The following is a 7,394-nucleotide window of genomic DNA, read 5'->3' as shown; positions in this document are numbered from 1 at the left end:
TTTAGGAGAGGTTTTGTCGTGCATTTGGAATCGACATCACTATCCTGGAATGACTCATCATTATCTTCAGTTTGTTGATTGGTCTGTACATCATTTTCACTTTCATGGACAATGTCTGGATTGCAGACACTCTCCACGTTGGTCATATATGTATTGCCTTCTTCCTCAACTTCAACATCAGAATGCTCTTCACACTCATATTGTCTATGTCCTAGCTGACCACATTTTTTACACTTCCATCCGTTTGGACAATTGTTTGCTGTGTGCCCTTCATCTAGACACTTACAACATTTCATATTTGGTCTGCTTGTAGATGCTTGGCCAAAATGGCTAATAGTAGCCCAATAATTGCCTATTTTCATCGACCTCGGCAGCGGCGGATCAAAAGGTTTGCATATGACTATCCTATCACCTGTTCTGCAGTTTGTTACAAGATTGTCAATTCTCAATCTTTCCCTAGAGTGAGTGATTATCTCACACTTGCTAACTGAGGTTTCAAGAGTTCTTATGATTTGGTCGTCATCTGCTGATAGAGGAACATTTTTGACTCGTACCTTTATAGCATTTGGTTCTTCATTCATGGTTACTTTTGGGTTTCTCAAGTACAGGGTTATTGATTTTCTTCTGATGGTTAACCCATGTTCATTGTCGAAATATATTCGCCAGATGCTTCGAACTCTCTGTAACCCAATTAAAAGCTCTAACTAGTACCTGCTCTTCTATTGCTCGATATACCTCTATATTTAGAAGGAATGGACGTTGACCTAAATGATTCATATCATGTTCACCAAATACATCTGTTTCGAGAAGAAATATTGGTTTGACATTGCCAATCTTGCAGTCATCATTTTTTTTTTGTATCTGTTTTCATCTCTAGCTGCTTTGGCATAAGAGGTGGCCATTTTGTTTTCTTCGCTTGGATTTTTTTTGTCTTTACACATCGATAAATACTAAACTATTTGTCCGTTTTTGAATGTTATTGTCTCAAAAGGAATGTAAACATGTATTGCATACAGTTTTCAACAATTCATACCGTACTATTAGCTGCAATCTTTCAAAAAATCACTTTTTTGCGGAGCTATGAAACACTAATCACCTTGGTTCAAGGGCCATAACTCATCAAAATAATTCGCTTATCAGATTCCTCAGCAGATGGTTCGGAAATGGATTGTACATTGTGTTTGTGTTATTTATGTCAGGAAGTCACAACAGACCTAATGAAATCGTCAGATGAAGGATATACTGTGTTTTGGGCCAAAAATTTCATAGCTGCTTATCTGAATATGAAACGTGCAGGACTTAAAACATAACCAGGACCACTCATTCTGCCTGACGATGTAACTAATATACGTAACCACGACTTTCTATTCATGAGTTTGCAAAACGAGTATGAGTTCTTAAATTATGTTAAAGAGTGAACATATTACGGCCGAAAAAATATCATGGTCATCATTCCATTCATTACGAAGACTGTTCAAGGGAGTCTTACCTACTTAATGTCAGTTTGTTAACAACAAGCAAATCAGTTGCTACCATAAACTATTCGATGGATAAGGTTAGGGATATTGTGTCGTTTTTTAAACCTGGTCATAATCCAATAATAACAGCAGACCAGCCGCTCTTTGTGTTGACAAAGCAAATTCAATAGGAATGGCCAAATGAATACGACGAAAACAAATTCGTTGTTCGGTGGTATACATATTGATATGGCATGTTTTAAGGTTGTGTGTGATTTATTGCGGGATAGTGGTTGGATAGATGCTTTTTCAGAAGCCGATGTTGCATAATCTGGGACCACAGAATCGTTCTTGTCAAGTTCTGATACTCCAAAACCTAGACTAGCCCATCAGGTAAACGCATGTATATTGTTTGATTTGCTAATGTCTGCTTATGAAAGTTTTAAATAACGAAAATCACGATGAATCAATAGAATTTGACGATTTTAGACAATGGTGTAATGAAAGAAACTCATTTTGAACTTTGATATTATGTTCTTGAAATTCAGCTGTTGGTTTTGTCGTACATTTTTTCAAAGGTGATGGTAATTAGCAAAATGATGTCAATATCTAATTCAAAATGGCCACCGTGAAACAAAATCAAAAACATGTTGGCCTTCCCTCTAACAAGATAAAAAACGACCAAAATAACGTATGTGCCAAAGCCTATTCTTGTATCAGAATTTGCATGATTTTGTCAAATTTCTGTAGTAAGCAGCCCCAGTATTTTGTTTTTTCGCATTTTGATTTTTGATTTTTTAATTTTTGATTATGTTATCAAAAATGAAAAATAGGCTAAAAGAGGGGTACATGTTAATTGAAAGAACTCAAAGCGTAAAGAAACAAAACAAACCAAAATGACATTAATGGTGCTTATAAGTTGATGTATAAAATACAGAAATTGGAGATTTATTTTCCGAGGGTATCACCAGCCCAGTAGTCAGTACTTTTTGTGCTGACAAGAATTATAATTGATATGGTTATATTTATAAAATAACTGTTTACAAAATTTAGATTTTTTGAAATACTAAAGCTTTTCTACTTCAGGCATAGATTACCTTAGCTGGATTTGGCATAACTTTTATGCATTTTAGTCCTCAATGCTCTTCAACTTCGTACTTTATTTTCCTTTTATATTTTGTAGGGGATTCGAGCTTCACTGATGAGTCTTTTGTAGACGAAACGCGCGTCTGGTGTTTATACAAAAAATTAGTCCTGATATCTATAATGAGTGTATTTGTAAGTATTAAAATGGATCACAAACTAAATATTTCTCAAAAGCGGATGATGTATTTTACAACAAGAGACACGACTTTGATTATCACCATTTGTTCTTAGGAATAAAATGAAGCACGAAATATCAAATTATTTTTAAATTGGACATCACATGATATAACAGAACCCTGATATGTTGTTGTTTTCTTTTGCATCGATAGTTCAACCAGCATTAAAATATTTTTTGAACAAAAATCTCAAATATAAGCTAAGCATATCAGGGAAATTATTCAGAACTATTTGGATTCCTTAGCGTCCAACATTTAGGAGTAATAGTGAAAACTAAACATCTTGCAGAAGGCGAAATAGTATGGTAGCTTTGGGTTTAATATGTATATATTTTGTGCTGTACTTAATAGAATAAAAAAGCTTAAAACGTGTTACATGCTTCCCGCTATACACGCTGAATTAAAGAGTAGAATAACATATTTAGTAGCTTGGAGCCATTATACTGTTCAAATGTATTTAACGTTAACATCAAACTCATCCTGCTAATGTTGTTATAGCTGAATACATTCATACCATATAAACTTCAAAATGCGCAAATGGTAAATACGGGTCTATCCCTTAATACAAAACAAAACTCGTTTCCTGCGTATCACAATGATAGACGAGCCTTTTTTTAAGGGTCAAATGGTTTGACATAGTAATAAGGCAACTGCATAATGTTTCTTTGTTGTTTTTGGTTATTTTTTGTTGTTAATTTTTTTTTTATTTACACAAAACTGAATTTAAATTTACTCATGTGTTTTGTTCCTAGCTCCCAATTCACATATCATCCGGCTGGCTACGTTATTACCGGTGACCTCAACATTGTTAATAACACTTCCGTTCGAAACGTGTTATCGAAAGGTCCAACATATCGTGAGCCGAAATCCATCAATTGGAAATATAACTTTTAAATTTTGATGGATTCAGTCTAGGATTATACAAGGCAATGGGCTAGACGTGAAATAAAGACGTAAATACTCTTTTCGAGTGAATTAATGCAGTGAGGTCGTTGATACAAATCAGAATTAAAAATCTGAATGGGTCTTTCAATGCCCATGCTACGTCAATCTTTAAAGACCCTACTGTTGCAAACCACTTATCCTACTTTCATGAGAAATATGTTGTTGTCCCCGCATACAAAGCCCCAAACAACATCGTGTCGGTGTGCAAAACTCTTTACATTAACTGCTTGATAAACGAATTAGGTATTGACAATTCACTTGGAAACCCAATTTCTACCCTACGACACTGTTCAAAGAGGAAATCCTAGATAATCATAGGTTTGTTATATTTTCGTTTGGAATTATAACCAAAGATGATGGACTGGATCTTCCATCAATGTATTGGATACCCAAACTGCATCAATGTCCTTACAAAGAACGGTATATTGCTGGGTCTTCGAAGTGCTCAACGAAACCTCTTTTAAAAGTATTAACATCTATTTCATCAACAATCGAAGACGGACTTTAAAGTTATTTTGAAACTGCCTATTCTAGAGGTGGCGTGAATCAGAGATGATACTTAACAATCCAAAGATCTTTTAGAGTACATAAAATCTAACTCTCTTTCATCTTGTACATGTTGTAATAGTATTAAAACATTTGACTTTTCTAACCTTTATTACATATTTCAAACTAAAAGACAAATTTAAAGAGTTGATATTGCTTTGCTGCATAAAAAAAATGGCCAACGAAGATACACGTATCTTGTTTCAGGAATGTATACACAACTAAGAGGCCGCAGTCTTCCATGCCTCATGTAGAATTGATAAGAAGTTGATAAGCAAATATGTTAAAGTTTACATTGGTAAGATAGCCCAAATGCATAACCCTATCTTTATACAGCACTATTTTGGCTCTGTTAGTTGTCAAACAGTCATTAATGTGCGATTCCTAGAAATATATCACAACCTTGTCCTCCGAATTAATTCAAATATTGTTTTTATATTTTACAATAAGGAGCTTTACTTGAAACATTTTGTGTTCTTATCTTTAAAAAGATTGTTCCTGTTAACATACATAATAAACAAAATCGTTAAAAAACACATATATATATATATTCAAATTTTACCTTATCAAGCTGTCTACTGTTTGTTTCCATGCTGATTGTAAGATTTCTGAAAAAAAGATATACTTGAGGTTTTCTTACAGTTACCATTTTACTTTCCTCGATTTCACTCATAATAATTTATTTGAATGAAGATAAATATGTATCGGATATATCAGTTCGGACAATAAAATGGTTATAGTATCAAATAATTGCAAGTTATTTTTTTTAAATGATGTCCTCCTCTAGTACTCCCTTTGTTTTTTTTTTATTTCTTATTAGGTGAAAACAAGTGGAGACAGGTTAATGTTAACAATATCGAGTGCACTGTATGTTATTAAATGTAGAAAATAATTATTGATTCAATTTAGTGTTAGTCAAACTGCTATATATATCCAACCAAGTTATTCATGTTTTTACCAAAAAATCATATTTTTTCAACAGGTCAAATTTTTATGAAACTAAACCAGTCAAATAGAATTGATATTCCCTTGAATAACACTAACCTAAGCAGATACAAATAAAATACTTGTTTATATAGGTAATCATTTATGTTTGAATGATATGTTCCGATATATATCAACTCGTTAAACCGCATTGCAGTTTATTTAGATGTTATAATGTCACAGTGTATTTGATTCTTTAAGGGAACTGTGAAGTGAAATATAAAATGTCATCAACGAAGAAGGACATACAGGGGTTAAGTCAAACAACATATAATTTAAAGAGTTTTATTTGTATCTGCTTAGGTTAGTGTTATTCAAGTTTAGTTTAGTTTAGTTTACACTTGGCCATTAAATTAGAGATTTTCCGTTTTCAATTTCCTCGGTATTCTGTATTTTTGTAATTGTACTTGTTGGCCAATTTTTAGGTTTAGTCAGTCGTGACTTAGATGTTGAGGCGCAGACAGATCTGTAAAATAATAAAACTCGATCATCAAAGCAACTTGGAATGCTGGTATACCGACAAAATTCGGCACGCTTGCCACATCGTGAAGAAGTGTCATCAGATGGATTCCTCAGTAACATTTAACAAGTAAAATATAAAAAAATATTGAACTCCAAGAACAATTATAAAAAAATCAAAAGCCTGCTTAAAGAGGCTCAAACACATCAAACGAATGGAAAACAACTGTAATGTTCATGACTTGATACCTTCGTATCCTTATGTAAACAATGGTGTGTTAAAACTAGCTTAACTTCTCATTTATATGACAGTCGCATACGATTCTCTTTCAATTATATCAACTTGTGAGCAAAACAAACAGACTAAAAAAGGCTGTTAGTTTTCATGTTTTAGTTGGTTTACATTTGTGATTTCGGGGCCTTGTATAGTTCACTATGCTGTACAAGCTTTTCTCATCGTTGAAGGCCGTACGATGACCTATAACTGTTAAATTCTGTATCATTTCGTTGTCTTGTGGACAGTAATGTCATTGGCAATCAAACAGCATCTTTCTTTTTTGTGTATATTAAGGATGTACACTTGTTAGGATACTGACTTGGTCGGAGTTATGTTTGATTATGATATTGTTTTTAAAAATCATAAATATTTTCTACTTCTATCACATGTTTTGGAGATAATTTAAGAACGAGATTTCAACGAAACTGACGTTGTCAAAAACCAAAAACACGATGTTGGAATATAATGGATTTCTTCATAAGATCAAAGATTTTAAAAAATACCCGTACGGTGAAATAACGAAAAACGGTTTGGTATTCTTCATTCAAGAAACTGAAAGGGTGTTGTAGTTTTAAATCTGATCTGAATGTAACTAGTACGTAAAACAAAACCATGCGTAGACAGAACTGTGGACACTTTAAATGATAATCCCCTTTTGTCATTGTAAATCGTAACTGAACAACAAAAAACAGAAAATACCAATGTTAAAAGATCAACTTCCACCAATGCAGTTTACGAAATCGTGTCAGGCTTAAATATAATATGCATACCTTTTTACCAAAAAAATAGTATAACAATTTCCATACCATACGATAAAAAAAAATATCACAAAGGCCATGTTTTGCATTTTGTCTAACTGCAAGCAAAATAAGTAACATAACATGCAATGTAACGTTACTTTAAATGGTAATCCCCTTTTGTCATTGTAAATCGTAACTGAACAACAAAAAACAGAAAATACCAATGTTAAAAAATCAACTTCCACCAATGCAGTTTTCGAAATCGTGTCAGGCTTAAATGTAATATGCATACCTTTTTACAAAAAAAATAGTATAACAATTTCAATACCATACGATAAAAAAATTATCACAAAGGCCATGTTTTGTATTTTTTGTCTAATTGCAAGCAAAATAAGTAACATACATCCATGACTTAAACATGCAATGATATGATACTATAAATAGGAATCCCCTTTGGTCAATGCTACTATAAATAGGAATCCCCCTTGGTCAATGCTACTATAAATAGGAATCCCCTTTGGTCAATGTACTTTAAATAGTAATCCCCTTTGGTCAATGCTACTATAAATAGGAATCCCCTTTGGTCAATGCTACTATAAAAAGGAATCCCCTTTGATCAATGCTACTGTAAATAGGAATCCCCTTTGGTCAATGCTACTGTAAA

Source organism: Mytilus trossulus, unplaced genomic scaffold (assembly GCF_036588685.1).
Source record: "Mytilus trossulus isolate FHL-02 unplaced genomic scaffold, PNRI_Mtr1.1.1.hap1 h1tg000122l__unscaffolded, whole genome shotgun sequence".
NCBI classification, from domain to species: domain Eukaryota; kingdom Metazoa; phylum Mollusca; class Bivalvia; order Mytilida; family Mytilidae; genus Mytilus; species Mytilus trossulus.
Note: the sequence above shows the minus strand (reverse complement) of the source record.